The following is a 20,557-nucleotide window of genomic DNA, read 5'->3' on the forward strand; positions in this document are numbered from 1 at the left end:
CTGCTGCTTTGTGGTTTGTTTTGCATTTTTTAAAACATTCCATACAGGATGCTAAGTGTCCACGCAGTGCATGGCCCTTTATGTGTCACAGGAAAAGCAGGGAAGCCTTCTCTGCCTCAGGAATCTCCCTGGCAGAGGTGCCCACCATCCACTCGGCTTTGTTGCTAGCCAGGAAGGAAGCTTCTGAACTCTGACATCTATTAAAGAGAAAACAGATGCTTCAGGGTAGCAAAAACCTGCTGTTTCTAAGTAATGTTTTTCTTCAAACAACAGCTGTGGTGCTGTGATGCAGTTGCTCTTGTATGTTAAGTAGGGTTGAGTTGGGCCAGTACTTGGATGCGAGACCACCTATGAACTTCAGGAAGTGTTACCGGTGAATCAGTTGGTGGTACTCCTCCCTCGCAATTACTAATGAACAAATGGCCCAGTGAGGTGCTAGCATGCTGCTGAAAATGCTGCCTTTTGGATGACATGTAAAATCCTGACCACTTGTTGTTATAAAAGATCACACAATGCTTTCTTTACGAGCAGGTCTTAATCCGGGGGTTCTTGCCAAATTCCTACTGTGATCATTACATCCTGCTTATCTCTCCTGCAACTTCAGTCGGGTAAGGGTCCTTCTTTAACAGTGTATAGCAACATTACACAGTAAATTAGGAAGTAAACAGCTGCTGCGCTCTACCCCAGAACTGACTGCACTTCAGTACAGGATGGAATGATCCCTACATCTCTTACCTACCTCACAGGCCTCTTTGTTGTAAGAATTATTTAGTCAGTGCTACTAAAGTGCTCTGAGATCTTCAGAGGATAATGCTGAGGTCAATTATTATTTGTTAATTAAAAAGAAATTATCCCAGTTCTGAGGAATTCTCTTCCATTTCAAAGGCGTGCTGTGCATACTGTAAGAACCATTACTGTGTAGACTGATCAGATGTGTCTAGGACTTGGAATAAGAACAATGTCATGACCTTTTGGGTTTATGAATGACTGGTTGTGCGGAGTTGCAGAGTTTGTGGCCACAGTTAATTCTCCTTTGGTTGAAAGCATGCACACAAAATAGGTCAGTTCAGCCTGTGGTTTTAGAGTGCTTGGATCCCCCGCTGCTGCTAAGCTCTTACAGATCTGCAAGTAATGCTTTCTACCATCCCTGGATGGCTAGGAGACTCTGGGCCAGATTTGTAAAGATATTTAGGAATTGCTCTGCTCAGTGACTTAGGCACTTAGCGATGAGTCCTCAATGGTAATCAATGGAGGGGATAGAATCCAGTTCTCCAGGGCACCATTCAACTGCCTTAACCATGAGACCTTCCTTCCTCTCCCTGCAATCCCCTATTCAGTGACTGCACACCTCCCTACTTCTGCAACAAACCAGGCAGGGGTCCTACAAACAACAGCCTCCTTCACTGCACATCCCTGATTCATCCCTGGAGCAGGTCCATCCTGTGCACTGAAGGAGGGGGATCTGCCTGGCTCAGGCTTATTGGACCAATAGGACCAGGCACTTTAGGAGGCAGTATGTAATCAGTCATGTAATTCAAGACTGCATCACAATGCAGACACCCAAGAGGGTGTGTGATAGAGCGCCTGCCCCACACTGAGCTCTCAGGGGTTAATAGAGCCCTAGGGAGGCTGCGCAGGAGGCAGCCAATCACAGAAGGGCTTATAGGAGCAGCCAATCAGGGCTAGGCAGGCCCATATAAGAAGAGCTGCAGAAAAGAATAGCTTTGGTCACCCCCTGGAGCTTGAGGATGAGGACTAGTTGCCTTGCAGGTGGAGGGCTGTAGGCAGAGACCCAGGGAACTAAAGGCAGCGCCTGGCAGGCTGCAGGGATCTGCAGGCTAAGGCCCTGAAGCAAGGGCAAAGAGGGGGCTGGGGCTGGGGGAAGTGGCCCAGGGAGATCTACAGAGGAGTCGGAGGGGGCGCAGCAAGGGCAGCCATCTACGGGATTGCCAGGCTGGGACCTAGAGTAGTGGGTGGGTCTGGGTCTCCCCTGCCCCCATTTGCCACTGAGGAAGTGGCTGGATTGAGGGACTATGATACTGACCCCTGGAAGGAGGGAGCACAGAGTGTGGCACAGCTGGAGAGCTGTGTTGTTGAAGAGGATGCTGCAGTCCTTGGAGAAATGTGGGTCTTGGAGCAGAAGTGATGGCAGTGTGGAACCACCTGAAGAGGGTGCACTACAATGCAGAACTAATTCCCATGACAGCTGGAAGGAGGAGCCAGAATGGTGAGTGAACCCCATTATATGGACAAATTAAGGTTGTACAGACAACCTTAATTCTGGCATTTCCTAGCTTCTAAGCACTTGACTTAGTCTCCTTATCAATATTCTTTTAACACTTGTTTGTGTGTCATTTCCTAGGTTTTTTTCTTTAAAGCAAACTGCGAAAACAGAAATTCCTTTAGGTAGCAACATATTGACACCCTCATGGCTCATCAGCAAGGCTGGAACCTTTTGATCCTCCACCTGGACCTCTGTCACTTCAGGTAATGGAGTAACTGATAGAAATAGTAGGTTATCATCCTCTTTGTGGACCAGAACTAGAAGGGGAAGCAACCCTATTCTCATGGATTTTACAGATATCTGCTGATGGCAGAGGAATGACATTCAGGAATATAGGGTTCGACTCCACACTCTGGAAGGGGAGTGTGCTCTAGTGGTCAGATTCTTTTGTTTGTTCCTCCATAAACTTGTGTCCCCCTTTTGCCCAGTCTCCTCAAACCTGTCCCTGGCCCATTCTCCTGTCCTAGCCAATTATTCTCCACTCCTCATGCTTTTCATCCCACTTCCAGTCTCCTTGTCCAACTGGTCCCAGTTTCCTCTGCTGCCAGCTCCAAGTTTCCTTGCCCAGCCACTTCCAGTCTCCTCCCAACCCAACTCCTAGTTCTCCTCCCCTGTCCCAGTTCTAGCCCTTCCTAGCTCCTTGTCCTAACTACTCCCTTCCTCCCTGTAGGTCTAGTACTTGTCCCCTCAGCATTCAGATCATGTGGCTTCCTTCTCCACGCTACCTGAACCCAGCAGGGGGCATCCCCCTGCTTTCAGTTCCATAGCCCACCCCTACCCTGCCCCAGAGCAGAGCTGTCATGTCAGGCAAAGTCTTGCCCATCCCTGTGCCCGTCCAGACTGGAGCATGTTCAGTGCAGCTGGAATCCTTGGAGTTTTTAGCTGCAAAGGTCCAAAAGCATGTGCATGCTGCTGTTTTTCAGAGGCATAATGCATGGCTAAATTCACAGGGACAGCAAAGGCACATTGCTGACACAAAGGCTACTCCCTCTGCTCTAAAGCATGAGGGTGCTAGAATTTTCAAAGAAAAGGTCCCCAGAAGTTTTTTATATGGGCAAAACTATGGATTTTCCCCTAGCTTTGCTTCCAGGACCGGCTGAATCAATTTGGTTGAAATTTTTCAAAATAGTTCAACCTGAGGCAGACACCTAGCACGTAAAATTTCAGCCCAGATGGTTAACATTAGGGAAAGTTATATGCAGCTGAAAACAGTCCTAAGGTGCCAGCCAATGTTAGTACAATATGTAGTGCTAGCAGCCATTCTCCAAAGCTTGGTCCAGCCCTGTTATAAATACCCCCCCCCCAAATAATGCCCCACTTCCCCTCAGTCAGTTCCCCAGTCTAACAGACTGAAGCTCAGACAGAGCATTTTTCTTGGTTTCATCCTGGCACTCCTGCTTAAAACCCATTTACTACCTTAAGCAATTCTTCTGCCTCCTTACATTTTCCCTCCTTGTTTGGGATTCTCTGCATGTCTCAAGCAAACTTGTGAACCAGTCCACTGTTTCCCTACTCCCTATAAAAGTTCTAATCTGATTAATTGGTCTGAAAGTCTCCTCACTTCTGTGTTCTCTGCTGATCCTTTTAAAGCATTTCACCACAGTTTTGAACATAGGGAAATGTTACTCATTTGGTTTTAATGTTGTTGGTATATTTCTTTTTCAGGACATGGTCTGCACATGTCATGGAGGAGGATGTATAATAGCTGCCTTTAGGGGGGAAAACCAGGCTGGTCTGGTAGGGAGTTTATTTGCTCTCTCCTTTGTAAAACCACAGAACCAATATCTTGTATATGTTTCCTCATCTCCTTAAAGGTGAAAAATCGGAGGTGTCCCCAGGCAGGATTTCTGCACAGCTTCCAAACACTTGTCACCATGCCCAGTTTCCTTAATACAGTCAAGCAAAGCTACACAAAACAGTCTTTCAGCTCATTTCTTTTCTCTTGGGCTTCAGGGCCACCCCTGCAGGGTCTCCTGCACACATGCTTCTGGTAGCTTCCCAGTTCAGGTCAGCTTTGCTCCCTTCCTGGAGCAGTAGCCCCAGGGCTGCTTCCATAACCACCTGGCCCTTCACGCCAGGGACCCACACAGGAGTTAGTCCACTGAATGCATCCGATGAAGTGAGCTGTAGCTCACGAAAGCATATGCTCAAATAAATTTGTTTGTCTCTAAGGTGCTACAAGTCCTCCTTTTCTTTTTTCCACTCCACAGTGGCTTCCCTTCCCCAGGCACAGCCAGTCCCACTCACTCCCTTCCATCTCCTATTTCCTATTCTCTAGCAGCTCTTTATAGGCCCCAGTGTAGTCTATCCCCCTTTAACTGGATGGATTGGGCTCACCAGCTCTGACACATGGGCACTGGGCCCAGTTCTGCTCACAGGGACCAGCTACCTTGTGATGGGGGAAACCACTATTAAAAAGGAGCAGAGATAGGAATTTCAAGTGCTCTTTGTTAAGGATGCTTTGAGTGTTCAGAAAAAGCCAAATTTTACTGTAGCCAAGCACACATTAGGCAGATTTTTTTTTTCTTAGCAACAGTATGGCTATGTAGATGAGACATGGATTTGCCATTCACAAAACTGGGCTGTCGCAGGTGACTTTGTATAAACTCTTGGATCTGCCCTATCTGTAAAAAGGGTGTTTTGTTACCAATCTGATCTTCAAAGTGGATGGGGAAGGATAGTTGCTTACCTTCTAAGGACTTGCTCAGTAATAGATGATTGGGAAGTACGCAGAATTCTTTATACTGCGCAGTGGAAGAGGTGAGACTAGAATGCACCAAAGGTATTTTGATGTGTTGCTTTCCCCCAAAGAACATCCATTTTGCTTGTGTCCTGTCTGGAGCTCTAGCCTGTATGCATCATATTGAATGTGATGTAATAGGCAAAGCGGGGTTGCAGAGTGTGCAGGGTTATCACAGAATTAAGAGAGAGAATCAAACAAATTCTACTGCACAAGTACAGGCATGCTTCCCCCCCCCCCCCATGTCTTATAAATTAGCTTAATCTGGATGGATTTTCATGGGGGTCAGTGTAAGACACCTCTCTGATCTCTGAATTGTTCCTCTGACAAATTTCAAGTGCCATCTCCTAACCATGATGGTGCTAAAGCTATTAACATTTTTCTGACTAGTTTTGTGTTTAACATTTCAAATAGCTGAACAAGTTTTGCTCAGTCTCTCCAAACAAAAAAACCTCTCAAACTGATACAGAGACCAAGCCTGGAAAATTTCGACTCAAAGACATAAATAACTGAAACATAGGATTGTGATGGAAAGTGAGGCAATTGCAGAGGAGCATTAAACATGTCCTTAAACTTTAAAAAATTTTGGGACTCACAAGTTAACCAAAGCAAATGCTGCCACCAACCTAAATACTCAATCACACCCACAGATAATTAAGCCTCCGTTTCACATCTCCTGAAAAGGAGCAGCTCCAGCAGCACAGAGCCTTCTAACGCCAGGCTGGGATTGGTTCTGCAGTGATTTGCAGAGGAGGGCGCCACCTACACTGTTTCCTGCATCACTGAAGTGTTCCTTGGAGGTCCCCTGTGCGAATACTGACCCAGCCTGCCACTGCTTAGTTTTTGAGCTCTGGCAGTGATGCAGCAAAAGGTGGGACATCTGCAAGATATAAACGTGGTGTAAAACCTCTGGACAAAGCAGTGAGGCGATCCTATAGGGAATATTCAAGGGAAAGATGTCTATTGAGCAATTTTACATTGTTTTTGATGATTCTATGAAACGTCTGTTATAAAACCAAAAAAATCTATTCATGTCAGCAGTTTGATTAAAACCTTGTAGTGGCCAAGTTTCTGCTCCGATAGTTTGATTTTCAGGCATACTCTTGTCCGGCTGCCAGTAAATGGCAATCCACAATTTGACCAAAAAAGAAACTAGGTTTACTGTAGCATGACCATTAGTAAATAAGAATAATACAAACTGCATCATATGCAAGTAATTTTCTAAGAGTACACTGCTGTAAAGAATGAAAGTTGGTAGGGAGAAAAAAAGGGAGACTATATCTCTTTAAAAATAGTAGTACATGGGGCATGCACTAAAATATACAGTAATTATGGGGTACAGCCTTAGGCTAGAGAAATATAATAATTGAGAAGGAGGAAATTGAGTGAAGTTGGGGAATCTTAGCATTCTGCTTACCAGCTGCAACTGTGTGATGCCAAAACACATGTTTCTGATAATACATGGAGACCTTCTCTGTTCCTTTGATCCATTTGCATGTTACAACTATTATTGCCTTCTCCAGCAGTAACCTTAGGAAAGTAAATAAAATCAAAACCTTACTTAAAACACGGCCTACTTACAAAACACAGCATATGCTCTATTAGTCACTGTAATTAAAAAATCTGCACACTGCATTTTAAGATGAAATGTGAGTCATGTCCCACTAATGAATAACATCTGTAGCATTTTCTCACTATTTCCATCATAAATGACCTTGGTGGGTTAATAAAACATGTGAAAGGGCTTAAAGTTGCTGATCCCCCTGGGCCAGATTCTGACCTTAAGTATCTGTGTAAATCTTTGGCAGAGATATTCTGGATTTACACCATTGGAACTAATTTCAGAATTCTCCCTGGCCCCAATTTTTTTCTGCTCAGTTTTTCAAAAGGAGGTATCAGCGTTTAACCACACAGGTAGGATACATTCAAAAAACAACCTGAAAGACAAGGCACATGCATGCTTGAAATGTAATTTATACTGCATCCCTGGGGTGAATTAGAGCCATCGGAGTCATTCTAATTTATCATAGCCTCTGGAAGCCTCCCACTGAGCTATGTCACCAGCCAAAAACTTCACAGTGCTGTGTGCCCATGGTGCACCCTTTTCATCCCCCAATACGCTTCCCTATATTGGGGCTTCTGAGGTGGCAACGTACTGTGGTCATCCACAGAGCCTATGAATTCTCCCCCACCCCTTTGTGGAGTATGAATGGGTCTAACAAAGTGGTGTACCAGGGCTAGAACAAATCTGGCCCAATAGTTTAAAAAAACTTTACCTGTATTGTTAACCACACCTTAGAGAGTTAATGAAAGACCTTTCAAAGGATAGGCCCTGACTCTGCAAAGACTTATGAATTTAACTATAAGCAGATGAGAGTAGTCTCATTTACTTCAATGGGACATTTACTCAGGCAGAATTCCCACTGAGGTCAGTTGGACTTTCTCCTGAGCAAGGCTCGCATAATAGAATCCTTCATGATAATATTTTTTTAGAAAAGTACTTGCATATAACCAAATTCAATAGAGTACACTGCTTTAAAGCATGAAAGTTGGTGGAGTGGGGGGAAAAGGAGACTGTCTTTTTGCCTGGATACACACAGCCTTGGAGAAAGCACAAAGAAGGGAGGGCTAAGTGAGCCACAGAAGAAGAGGGTCATGCATTACTGTACATTCTCTTCAGCACAATTTCAACACTGCTCCACTAGTCAGACTGGAGTGAGTTGTATCATATTAATATATATCGAAATTTTTCAATTAAATAGGGGACTATTTCAATAAAAATAGAATAGGCCTCATTCTCCTCCCACTTTCACCACTTTTACCCTGTAGTAATTCCAGTGACAGCGGTGGAGCAACTCGAGGTAACTGAATGCAGAATTAAGCCCACTGTTATTACTTACTTTTTGAGTAACTTGTGAAAACATTTTTATTCATATTAGGTCTCATAATACCTAATTTACCATGTATATTTAGGGCTTAAATTACTGGACACGGTCTTCTAAAAACACCAGGAGTTTCTCCAACACTGGATTAACATAAGGAAATCTATTGCTTGTATACCATCACTGTTGGGATTGAGATGCATTTTTAAAAGCAAACCTATAGAAATAACAAAGGAAATGTCTGTATTTAAAATATATATAACTCACTCCCTTTATTATGTGAAAAACTAGTGTTTTGGCAACAAATGCTCAGATTCATAGATTTTTTTTAAAGGTCAGAAGGGACCAAATGAATATCTAGTCTTACCTTCTGCATAACTCAGACCATAGAATTTCATCCAGAGATTCCTGAATCAAATCCATCAATCCTGGTTGAGAAAAAGCCACTCAGTGTTAATTTAAAGACTCTATAAGATGTAGAACCCACCATATCCCTCGGTAAATGGTTCCAATGGCTAATTACATTTACTGTTAAAAACTTCCCTCCAGTCTGAAAAAAGAAAGGGAGTACTTGTGGCACCTTAGAGACTAACAAATTTATTAGAGCATAAGCTTGTGATGCATAATGCTGTGATGCATCCGATGAAGTGAGCTGTAGCTCACGAAAGCTTATGCTTAAATAAATTTGTTAGTCTCTAAAGTGCCACAAGTACTCCTTTTCTTTTTGCGGATACAGACTAACACGGCTGCTACTCTGAAACCGCTCTAAGGAATGTCTCCCTCTCAGGTATCTGGATGTAGATCTAAGAAAAGGAGTGCTTGTGGCACCTTAGAGACTAACAAATTTATTAGAGCATAAGCTTTCGTGAGCTACAGCTCACTTCATCGGATGCATCACAGCATTATGCATCACAAGCTTATGCTCTAATAAATTTGTTAGTCTCTAAGGTGCCACAAGTACTCCCTTTCTTCTTGCGAATACAGACTAACACGGCTGCTACTCTGAAACCTCCAGTCTGAATTTGTCTAGCTTCAGCTTCCAGCTACTGGATCCCATTCTACCTTTGCTAAATTAAACAGCATTCAGCTACAGAGTGTGACCAAGTCATCCCTTCAACTTCTCCGGGATAAATTAAATAGACTGAGCTTCTTACGGCTCTCACTGTAAAGGACTTTGATTACTCAGGCAGTCCAGTGTCCTTTTTGTTTCGGTGGCTCTGCGTTAGTCTCTGGGGCAATTACAAAAGGGCATAAGCTGGAGCAGCCCAAGAACGGGAGATGCAGGATTTGAACAAAATGAAGTTGCTGTTTCTCGCTCACGTGACCCAGCCCTCCTCAGGCTGCCATTGCACCCACTGAGCTCATTGTCATCAGTGGGAGTTTATCTGCACAGTCAGTGCAGAAGCAGCCTGAAGTTCGCATTCTTCCTCCTCCTGGGACATTTTTCTGGATGCACACAAAGCACAAAGAAGGGAGGGCTAAGTGAGCCACCGAGAAGGGTCATCTATTTACTGTACATTCTCTTCAGCACACTTTCAATACAGCTCCTCTAGTCAGATTGAGTAGATGAAGTGAGTTGTGTCATATTACAGTATATTTATTGTAGTTCTATTACATTACACACACAAACTCCATTGGCTTCAGGGCATTGATTTACCCCAGTGTGAAAGAGTCTAATTCTGATCCAGTGTCAATCAGGAATGATTCCACTGAAGCCAAGAGAATTGCACTAGTATGAAATTGGCAACACCATTATAGAAACAGCCTACAGAATTAACCAGGAAACAACATTTCAGCAGGTTCTCCAAACTATCCTATAGAATTCAATAGATATAGCAGGGGTGGCCCACCTGAGGCTGAGAAGCAGTCAGAATTTACCAATGTACATTGCCAAAGAGCCAGAGTAATACGTCACCAGTCCCCCATCAGTCCGTCTTCCCCCACTCCCAGCACGTCCCACCCAGCTGTTTTGTGGTGTGCAGGAGGCTCTGGGGGGGAGGAGCGAGGGCACGGCGGCTCAGGGAAGGGGGCAGGAAGGGGCATGGCCTGTGGCGGAGCCAGGGGTTGAGCATTGAGCAACCCCTGGCCCACTGGAAAGTTGGTGCCTGTAGTTCCAGCCCCGGAGTCGGTGCCTATACAAGGAGCCGCATATTAACTTCTGAAGAGCCGCATGTGGGTCCGGAGCCACAGGTTGGCCACTCCTGAGATATAGGGTCACAAGCAGGTGGTTGTGGCCACCCTAGCCTTCCAGTTCTGCTAATTGCCTCTGGCTAGATGGAAGGGAAGTCCCCGAGGGATCCCAGGTATAGAAAGGTTGAGACCCACTGTATTGGGTAGGGGTGTGTGTGTATGTATGTATATATATGCACACTATAGGATTCTATAGGATGGTTCAAAAAAATTGATAAATATTATCAGGTAAATTCTGCAGGCTTTGACCCCAATTCAAGGAAAGCACTCTATTCAGGAAAGTTATGAAGCTTGTGCTTAAATGCTTTCCAGAACTGGGGCTCTTAAGGGTAATTTCTCTAGATCCCTGTAGCTTTTGTACCTATGACATTCTATCAGACCCCTCCATAAGGGAATCAGACCCCTTACCTCCACATTCTCTCTGGGGTAATTAAAATCTCAACTATAATGTTCCATTAACATAGGATTTTGTGCACCTAATGATATATTAAATAGTCCCAAATTATAGCTAAATTACAAAATGGGCTAATTTACCCAAACCAGTTAATAAATGTTTAGAAAAGGAAACTAATTGAATTATCTCTCATTTGTCAGAGACGGATAATCTCCTTGTGAGAAATCTCATTTTTTCTGAGCCATGATTAATTGGCCTGACTAGTCAGAGATTATGACAAATGACGCAGGAGGAGATAATAAATAAGTCAGCAGGAAGGGCTGGGAGCAGAGGACGAACAGCTGCTGTTTGGTCTAAGGCCTAGCACTACTTCCGGACTCGGCCTGACCTTTGAGTGGTTTTCCTCGAGACCTGTACAGATCTTACTCAATCTAAAATGCAACAGTGGCAAACGGTAATTTGACCCTTTCCTTCTGTGCCCTCTGCACATCCAACCCTTGCAGATCAATCAGATAACCTCATAGATAATAAGCTTTCCTGAAACTCGCTCTTATGGTGAAGCCTGGTGTTTAGTAATGGATGTGCTAGAGCATATACTGAATGTCCTATTTGTTCGTAATTGTTTGGGTTTTGTGACCCAAGTTACCTAAGGAAACAATTTATATGTGTGCCATAAATATCAATGCTTAAGTGGCCAATCTTGTTCCCATTAAGCTAAATATAAAATATTCCCATTGAAATCAAAGGAAAAGTCCCAGGCCCTAAATACTGGTGAGAGCCAATTGACTCCAACGCCTGCTAACACAAAGTGGCTTTGTCCCCACCTCCCTTTTGGTTAGGCCATATGTGAAGTTTAGAATCTATTATTTCCTGCCAGCAAGTGACCTGGTCCTTTAGTTCAGCTAGGAAATGTGTGTAACCTTAATGACCAGAAGTCAAAATTCAGTCCTGGTAGACAACCTCTCCAGGAGCAGCATTCATTACAGCAGGAACAGCTGCATTAGCCCAATTGGAAAACTCATTTATTTAGGGTCTTTTTTACCAACAGAATGGATTTTAGCTGCAAAATTGGGAACCCCTTCTGGATCCAGATTTAGAAACTTTCCCCCAAAGTTTATGGGTGTTCAGGTCTGAGGTTTTTTCTGTTTGGTTCATGTTTCAGTCCAGGTTTCGATTCCAAGTCCCCCAGAGTTCAGGCATGTCTGGTACAAGCCATCTCTGGACATACAGTGATGCCCGTTTTCACTAGCCTTCCCTAAGCCCTAGCAGTTGCTAAGGTGTGCCTCTTCATTTTAGATGTGAATCAGAACAAATAGGCAGGTTATTTCACCTGGGTTTGAGAGGAGGATCTCCCCCTTCACATCTTGTGGGGGAGGGATAGCTCAGTGGTTTGAGCATTAGCATGCTAAACCCAGAGTTGTGAGTTCAATCCTTGAGGGGGCCATTTAGGGATCTGGGGCAAAAATTGGGGCTTGGTCCTGCTTTGAGCAGGGGGTTGGACTAGATGACTTCCTAAAGTCCCTTCCAACCCTGATATTCTATGATCTTACTGCCTGCCTGGTGTATAGATGGTTCAGGTGTGTTAACAAGATTTACACAGAGGGGTGGGTGTTCATTGTAGTGCCATCAGTTGTATATAGAAAATATTATTTTTAACTTGGCTCAGACTATTCATGAATACTTTGTACTGGGATTTGGATAGTACCTACTGATAACAATGAAGGGCTAAAGCAGAAACACAATTATAATAATGATACAGGGCAGTGAATTTACAAGGTTCAGGTGGAGAGCAGTCCCACAGGATACAGGGATGAGCAGACCTACCATCACTGGCCTGTCAAAGTATCTGAAAATTTACATGATGTTTGCATTTAAATGCAAGCAACATATCTGCTCATCACTTTTCCCCCTCACTCTCTATATTGACTTTTCCTCCTCTTTCAGAAGGAAATAATTGGAACATGGTTCCCCAGAAAGCAGAACACTCCCACTACACTATGACAGTGACTGAGTGAGAGGGTGTTCCTAGGTGTACCACAGACAGCCGTTATAGGATGTGGCCCCTCCCATGTGTTCCCTGTTTCAGAAAGTAATTAAGAACATAAGAACAGCCATGCTGGGTCAAGCCAATGGTCCACCTAGCCCAGTATCCTGTCTTCTGACAGCAGCCAATGCCAGTTGCCTCAGAGGGAATGAACAGAAAGGTAATCATCCAGTGATCCATCCCCTGTCGCCCATTCACAGCATCAGGGAGTTGTAGGTTCACAGACACCCAAAACATGGGGTTGCGTCCCTGAGCATCTTGGCTAATAGCCATTGATGGACTAGCCTCCATGAACTTACCTAATTCTTTTTGAGCACAGTTATACTTTTGGCCTTCACAACATCCCCTGGCAATGAGTTCCACAGGCTGACTGTGCCTTGTGTGAAGAAGTGCTTCCTTATATTACTTTTAAACCTGCTGCCTATTAGTTTCATTGGGTGACCCCTGGTTCTTGTGATATGAGAAGGAGTAACTAACACTTCCCTGTTCACTTTCTCCACCCCATTTATGATTTTGTAGACCTCTCTCATATGCCTCCTGCCCTTAGTCTTCTCTTTTCTTAACTGAACAGTCCCAGTCTTTTTAATCTCTCCTTTTAAGGAACCTGTTCCATACCCCTAATCATTTTTGTTGCCCTTCTCTGTACCTTTTTCTAGTTCTAATACTACTGAGCTTTTTTCTGTTGGGGTGACCAGAACTGCATGCAGCATTCAAAGTGTGGGCATACCAAGGATTCATATAGTGGCATTGTGATATGTTGTTTTATTATCTCTCTGCTTCCTAATGGTTCCTAAAATTATGTTACCTTTTTTGACTGCCAATGCACATTGAGTGGAGGTTTTCAGAGAACTATCCACAATAGCGCCAAGATCTCTTTCTTGAGTGGCAACAGCCAGTTTACACCTCATCATTTTGCATGTATAGTTGAGGTTGTTTTGTGCTCCCTGCCTCTGGGAAAGATGGGACCTGGTTGGTAACAGCTGCAGCAGAGGGGCTGTCTCTGTACTCTCTCCACTAGTGAACAAATGTGGTTCTGTTGTTTGCTGAGCTTATGCCTGAAATATTTCCAACCCCAAGTATTCCAAAATCACTGCTCAGGCCCCAAAACAATGATATAATTATAAATAATATTAGTAATTGTTTTGGGGGTTCTTTTTATTTGCTGTCTGGTTTCTGAGCCTTTATGGTGCATGGGGGTCATACTTGCAAGCTTTTCTCTGCAACCATGAGGGTTAGAAATGTACTTTTTACTTTAAATGAAAGTGAAGTCTCACATAATCACATGACTCCAGGACTTGAGGCTTTAAGAAAAATTCCAAATAGCACGAAACTCCTGATAATATCATGAAAGTTGGCATCACTGTGCCTGCATCATTATACCCAGCTGTGCTAACCCACAATAACTAGATTATCAGGCCATATGACAATACAACTCTCCCCATAAATCCCACACCACAGTACATCAGCCGTTCTCCCCCACATACACACTATCAGGTCTCTCGCTTCAAAAATCAGCCCACTGTCCATCTCCAAACCAAGCTGTTCTCCCTTCTCAAAACCAATCACTTCCCCGACACCCCAAACCCAGCACTCAAAATCAGTTCCTCACTCTGGGTCCCCTCAGGACTCAAGCGGCTCTTCATTGCAATGGGCTCGGGTCCCCTTCGTAGCAGCTTGGCCTGCCTCTGCCTGAGGCATGGCATCCCTGGGTGGGGAGGATTTGGGGGGAAGAAGGGCAGAGCAGGGACCTCTCAGGGGCTTGAGGCGGGGGCAGCCTCAAATGTTATGGGGCGAGGCAGTGACCACAGAGGAGCAGCCCCATAGGATGCAGGGGCACAGCATCCTTACGTGGGCCAGAGGCAGGGGGATGCCCTACTGGACATGGGGATCAGTGACCTCTCAGGGGTCTTAGGCAAGGAGCAACCTCCTTGGGCCACAAGGGGGAAAAATCACTGAGGTGGGGGTGGGGGCTGAACCACAGCCTGCAGGGAGTAACAGCATTGCCAACCTCAAGAGATCAAAAATGATGAGTCAAAACCATGAGATTGGCCCCAAAATCATAAGATTTTTTTTAAAAAAAGCTTAGATTGTGTTTTTTAGTCTGTTTTCTGATTGTTGATTTCCCCCTGCCCATCCCCGGGGGCGCGGTGTGTGTGTGAGAGAGACTCAGTGTTGACTCAGATCCCAAATGTATTAAGGTGAGTTTGGCCTCCACTGCAGAAGCTTTCACCCTCACATCAGTTCCCTGCCCAGCAATTAATTCTGTCTCTGCAACCTCCAGATCAATCCTGGATGCCCCAGCCAGAGGCATCATTTACCATGGGGCAAAGGGAGATCTTGCCCCCCCCCAACTTTTCATACATCGATATGCTCCATTGTCTTCCACTTTTTGCACCCCCAGACTTTGGGCACAGTCATGAGGAAAGCAATAATTGCCTGTATTTTCTTATTTGCAATGCTGTTTAGGACAGAGACGGTTCTATATGCTGCCACAACTTGACCCCCAACAGAATTTTTGTGAACTAATACCCCTGCCCCCCCCAGTTTTGCTCCCCACTGCCTCTCCTCTGCTCCCCCTGGGGCCTGGCCAAGCTGACAGTGTGTCTTGACCCATGAAAAAGGGATTACAGCCTGCCTGTTTCATAGCTGAGAGATCTGGTTAACTAAGTCTAGGCTCTAGAACGCATGGTATCATTTTCGTTTCTGTGGATCAATCACTTGTTTCCAATATTTCTATGAGCTTTCACTTGACTCTCTATGTATTGTTAAATTGATAGTGGAACCCAGTAGAAATTCATTTATCTAAGTGCTGTATGTTATGTGGTGCAATTATCTGAGGGTGAAACTGGTAGGCAGGGGGGCAGTGACACTGTGAATACCGTGCTTGTCCAGTGGACCAGGGGCAGGACACTGAGCATCCCCCATGGAGAAGGGGGTTAGAGGTGCCCATGGCTAACATGCACAGGCTGAGAGAGAAGTGCTTGTGTTGCCCATGGCTGGAGGAGTCAGGGAGCAGACCCTGGCAGGCACAGCCAGGGCTTCCTCACGCTAAGGGCAGGTGCTAGCGAGGTGCCCCACAACTCTGGGTACCCCCAGGAAGCGTCACAGGCAGCTCCATGGAATTTAGGGATGTGGTGAGGTCTCAAGACCCTAAGGCAGGGGGGCAGTCACACAGGATACAGAATGGAAAGGGGAGCAGCCTCCTGGAGACACATGGGGTGGAGTGACCTCAGGGGCTGAGGCTGGACAGCAGGCTTACAGGAACCAGGGAGGACATGGACCTCACCTGGCTCTGAGATGGGGGGGTAACCCCACAGGAGCTGGGAGAGGGCAGTGATTTCTCAGGGGCCTGGGGCAGGGCGGTAGCCCCAGTGGTCTGAGGCCTATGCGGGAGGCCAGTGGTCTCTGAGGCAGGGAGCAGCTCCACAGGATACATGGTGGGGAGGAGGAGAATGACCTCAAAGACATGAGGCACAGTGTAGCCAAAATGCTCTGTGTTTTCTATTCAGTGGACATGAGTCATCAAGCACTAGTGTAAGCAGGGGGATGGTCCCACTATTGTGGGGAACTTTCCTGACTTATACACTACCCCGGTGAAATAGGCAAGCGAAAGGATCTGAGTCCTCACTCCCACTTCCTTTACCCAGAGGCCTGCCTGACCTCAAGGGCTCCCCTTCCACTCTCCTGTGTAGCAGAGTCCTCGTAACCCCAACAAGGCTGGGCCCAGGATTCTTGGGGGCTCGATCCCCAACCTTGTCATGGTCACTTAGGGAAGGGGCTAGGGTGTCCCCACTCTGGGGTGCTCTCTCCACACTGGGTGCTTCCCTGACCCACTGATCATTACATACGGTTGAAAGCAAATACAATTTATTAAACAGCAAATCAAATTAAAAAAAATAAGGAAAAAATGGGAAAGGCTAAAGGAAAACACATCACCCCGCTCTGTGGCAGGGAACATCACAAACTGTCTCTGGAATGTCAGGGCAGTTCAGTCTGGTCCTTGTAAGTCCCAGGCCTTCTTCTCAGGCCCTGGCTGTGCTGCAGGGATGCTGCGGGTTGGACACTTGCTCTGGTGGTGGCTACACGCCCTCAGGCTTTAGGTGGCAGGACTCTTCTTCCCAGTGTCAGTCCCCCCTCGGGGTTACAATCCCCCTCCAAGTCTGGCCTGCCAGGTATCTTGGCTGGGGGCTTCTCCCTGTGCTGGGCCCGCTGCCCAGGGTCCCCCTCACTCTCCCAGCTGCTCACCGCACCTGGCTCCAGACTGCTCCAGCTCCAGCTCCACTCTGCCTCAGCTCCGGCTCCACTAAGCCTCAGCACGGCGGCTGCTGCTGCTGCTCTGCCTCCAGCTCCCTGGGCTGCTTCTCTGGCCCCTCTGGCCCCTCTGGCTCTGGTTGCTGCAGCTCTGCTCCCAGGACAGGTCTGCTCTGCAGGCTGCTTCTGTGACTCTGCTCCAACCACTGACCTGCTTCCTGGGCTGCTGTTCTGGCCCCTCTGGCTCTGGCCCAGCTCTGATCCCCAGCCCAGCTTGGGCCCCCACTTTCTCCTTAGCTCCGCCCCACTCTGTCTGACCCAGGCAATTCCAGCTCACAGGGAGAACAGGACCCTCCCTGGCCTCCTGACTCCCTGATTAGCCTGCCCACCCTGTCAATCAGGCTGACCTGGAGCATTGGCCTCTCCTCATTGTTGCTGGGGGCTGACAGTCTCAGGCGCCTGATTCCCCATCAACCGATCCCCTTTCTTTTGGTACTGGGAGCTAGCCAACCCAAACTCCCCCCTTTTAGTTTTAGTTTTAGTCCCCTTACAATAGTCACAAGAGAATGTGTCTGCATTTGTTCCCAAGCCTGTGAGTTTTCTCTAAGCATCATGGAATTACTGAAGAATACGGTTAAAAGTAATCATTTTAATCATGCATAACTCAGAATTAGTTCTCTAGCCACAAGTGTAACATAATCTGTCTGGTGAAATGCCTTTGTGACGATCACATTCAGGAGAAACCATGAGTTAGCACTGGGGCTGGTACTACAAGTTAGACTTTACCACCATCCTATGCCCAACCATGCCCAACCATGGCGTGGTTTATAGAGACTGAACAAGTTTGTAAAAGGAACACAGAGGATGGGCTTTATTCGCAGGAGAACATTTGTATTTGGTCCTGAGTGTCAGCTCACACTGCCTTTATACCAACATAATGCCACAGAGTTCTCTGTCGGGTCACCTGATTCACATTGTTGTGAATGAAAAGAGAATTATAGGGTCTAATTTTAAGGTATCCGACAAGAGCATGCATTAGGTAAGACAAAACATGGTAATCATCACACAGCAGCAATATTAGAGAGGCAGGATTGTGTAGTTGTAAAGGCCTCTTCCAAGCCCCAGGCTAGGGCGGGTGCTTTTCCATACTCTGCTGTATGTGTCCTGAGGGGCTTTGAACAAATCATTTAATCCACCCTATGCCTCATGGCCCTCTCCATAAAATGGGGAGAACACTTCCCTACCACTCTGGGGTTTTGGGAGGTTAATTACATTGAAGATGGTGAAGTGCTCAGATGCTATGGTAATGGGGGGGCCAGATAAGGATGTAGATATCAAATTAGAGAAGGTAAGGGCCTTGTAAAAAAGAAAAGGAGTACTTGTGGCACCTTAGAGACTAACAAATGTATTTGAGCATAAGCTTTCATGAGCTACAGCTCACTTGTGTATGATATAGCCAAGAGCAACTCATTTTTATTTCACTCCCTTCTGATTATGATAGAGCAGTACATGTGTAAGGGGGGTTCAGAGGTACTGGACCCTCACAGCCCCCACTGGAATTGTAGGTGCCCCGTAGCTCTTAGAAAACCACACCTGCTGTTCCATCACCACACATACCTTTCTCTGATTCAGTCTTGTGTTTAATTAGTACTCTCTGTGAATGTGTGTCATGTCTTCAGGTATTCTACCTATATGCCATATTGGTGTGGTAGGTATATATTTTCCTTTGGCTATATTTTTTCCTATTTTTCATTGGTGAGTCAGACAGAGCCCCTTCTTTGGTAATTGTCTATTTCTGTTGCACTTGATTAGTGAAGGGCATTTTTGTTGCCTGACAGCTACATTTAAAGTGACCTGATTCTCCAGTTATGGGTAGGAGATCAGCTAAGGAATATCCAGGAGGCAACTGTTTTGCCTATTGACATGTTTCACAATGTGTCCTGTTTGGGAAACATGGGAGAAGATTCTTCGCTCATTTACCAGATGTATACGAGTGTGGCCTGATTCACTGGGACTGATTGCCATCTCACTGCCGGTGCTTTTATACCAATGTAACTTCAGTGAGTTCTGTGGAATTACTCCTATTTTATACCAATATGAGTAAGAGCACAGTTGGGCCCATTGACTTCAACAATTACTCCTGATTTACAGTGGTGTAACTGGGAGCAGAATTTGATGCTCTCTCTTTGTCTAAAAGAAAAGGAGTACTTGTGGCACCTTAGAGACTAACAAATTTATTAGAGCATAAGCTTTCGTGAGCTACAGCTCACTTCATCGGATGCAAAAGCTTATGCTCTAATAAATTTGTTAGTCTCTAAAGTGCCACAAGTACTCCTTTTCTTTTTGCGAATACAGACTAACACGGCTGCTACTCTGAAATCTCTTTGTCTAGTGAACAATTCCAGCAGCTGCTGGACAACTGTTGTCACTAAATGTATTGATTGCTTACTTCTTCGTTAAAAATGCATGGTGTGTATGAAACCCTAACTGTTAGTAGGTGACATACAAGTAAACATTTGTTTTCTCATCTAAATGAGCCAATCCATCATTATTCTGTACATCTGCTAGGAGGAAGGAGCATGGTCCAGTAGGAAATAGAGAATGTAGTTGTCTGCATATCAGGGGGCTAATTCTGAAATTGTTCATACTGGTATAAATCCAGACTCACTCCAATGATTTCATTGAGTGCTTTGGGTGCTCAGCATCTCTGACAACTAGGCACAAGGTGTCTCAAGTCGGGTACACAAACAGGACTTGGTCGTGGGCAGAGGTCCCATTGAGTTCAATGGTGCAGGGTCAGAGCCAGTGTGAGCTGGAGCCGGTTCGCACCAGTTCGCGCAAACTGGTTGTTAAATTTTGAAGCCGGTTTAGAACCAGTTGTTAAAGGGGTGGGGAAGCTCAGGCGGGACAGACAGGATGTGGCCCGTGGGACTGTCCTGTCCGTCCCGCCTGAGCTCTCGGCTGGGGAGGCTCCCATGTGAATGTTTACTGAGCCGGTGGCACTCTGAGCCTTCAGTGGCATTTCGACAGCGGGTCCTTCGCTCGCTCCGGGTCTTTGGCGGCATTTCGGCTGTGGGTCCTTCAGTGCCGCCGAAGACCTGGAGGGACTGAAGGATGTGCCACCAAAGTGCTGCTGAAGACGTGAAGCGAGTGAAGGAACTGGTTCTTGAGCTTCTGGCAGCTCACACTGGTCAGAGCCCTCCAGAAGAATACAGAATTAATGAGCATTTCTGAAAATGTTGACCATAGTGCATTAAAGTGTGTGCTAGGCACTTTATAGACCCATAGTAAGCCAGGCCTTGCTTTGAAGAGCTTGCAGTCTAAGTAGATAGCCCAGAGGCAGAGCATGGGCGGTGGGTGAAGCTTCCACTGGGGGTAGGCTAGCTCCCTGTCCCACCTCTTCTTCGCTCGACTCCCACCTCTTCCACCCGGGGCCCCGTTCACACTCCACGCCAGCCCCCGCTGCTCGCCCCGCCCCCCGTTGCTGCTTGTTGCATTCCTCCTCTCCTCCACACACCCCTTCTCCCAAGGCCCCTGCTGCATGCGCTCTCCAAGTCCCTCATCCCTTGCACCCCCCCATTCCCAGCGAGGTCTCCACCGCCCACAAGGATGCGGGGAATGGTGGGGACCTCTGGAGAGGGGGGATGGAGTGGAGGAGAGGAAGCACTCAGCTGCCAAGTAGTGGTGGAGGCCTCGAGGAAGGGACAGAGCAGGGAGGAAAAGAGGTGGAGCACAGGAGGGAACCCCATGGCCCAGGCATCAGGTGGCAGGG

General features: G+C 46.2%; 1 long non-coding RNA gene across 2 annotated transcripts; it reads left to right on the forward strand.

Annotated features, from left to right (window-relative positions):
• Window positions 1–1,726: 1,726 nt before the first annotated feature.
• Window positions 1,727–4,371, forward strand: LOC122461045. 2 transcript variants are annotated; one of them, XR_006282736.1, is made up of 4 exons: window positions 1,727–1,780; window positions 2,407–2,487; window positions 3,950–4,021; window positions 4,099–4,371. It is a non-coding gene; the product is annotated as an uncharacterized LOC122461045 (long non-coding RNA). The 2 variants fall into 2 exon arrangements; XR_006282735.1 differs by lacking the exon at window positions 1,727–1,780 and adding an exon at window positions 2,063–2,227.
• The last annotated feature ends 16,186 nt before the right edge of the window (window positions 4,372–20,557 follow it).

Source organism: Dermochelys coriacea, chromosome 7 (genome assembly GCF_009764565.3).
Source record: "Dermochelys coriacea isolate rDerCor1 chromosome 7, rDerCor1.pri.v4, whole genome shotgun sequence".
Lineage (NCBI taxonomy): Eukaryota > Metazoa > Chordata > Testudines > Dermochelyidae > Dermochelys > Dermochelys coriacea.